The sequence below is a fragment of the Bos mutus genome, chromosome 13 (assembly GCF_027580195.1).
Source record: "Bos mutus isolate GX-2022 chromosome 13, NWIPB_WYAK_1.1, whole genome shotgun sequence".
Taxonomy (NCBI): domain Eukaryota; kingdom Metazoa; phylum Chordata; class Mammalia; order Artiodactyla; family Bovidae; genus Bos; species Bos mutus.
The window spans coordinates 13,552,029-13,552,321 of NC_091629.1; positions in this window are offsets into that span (position 1 = coordinate 13,552,029).

The following is a 293-nucleotide window of genomic DNA, read 5'->3' on the forward strand; positions in this document are numbered from 1 at the left end:
TGTCCTTCTCGTTGCCCCTTTTAAAAGGGATTTCACTGAAATTTGGGACGTTCCGCAGTCGGCTGTTCCTTTTTCAGGATATCAGCCTATTTGGGGAGGCTGATTCTGTGAGATGAAAGAGACGGAGAACCGGCTTCCAGCAAAGGCTCCTGCCGGCGATCCCGGGCCATGTTTTCCTTCCCCAGCTGCGGAGTCGCCGCAGTTTGCCTCGGGGGGGCCCGCGTGGGTCCAGGGCAGGACAGCGCATCACCTGTTGGGGCCTCGGGGAAGCGCGCGGCGCGGGGGCGGGCGGG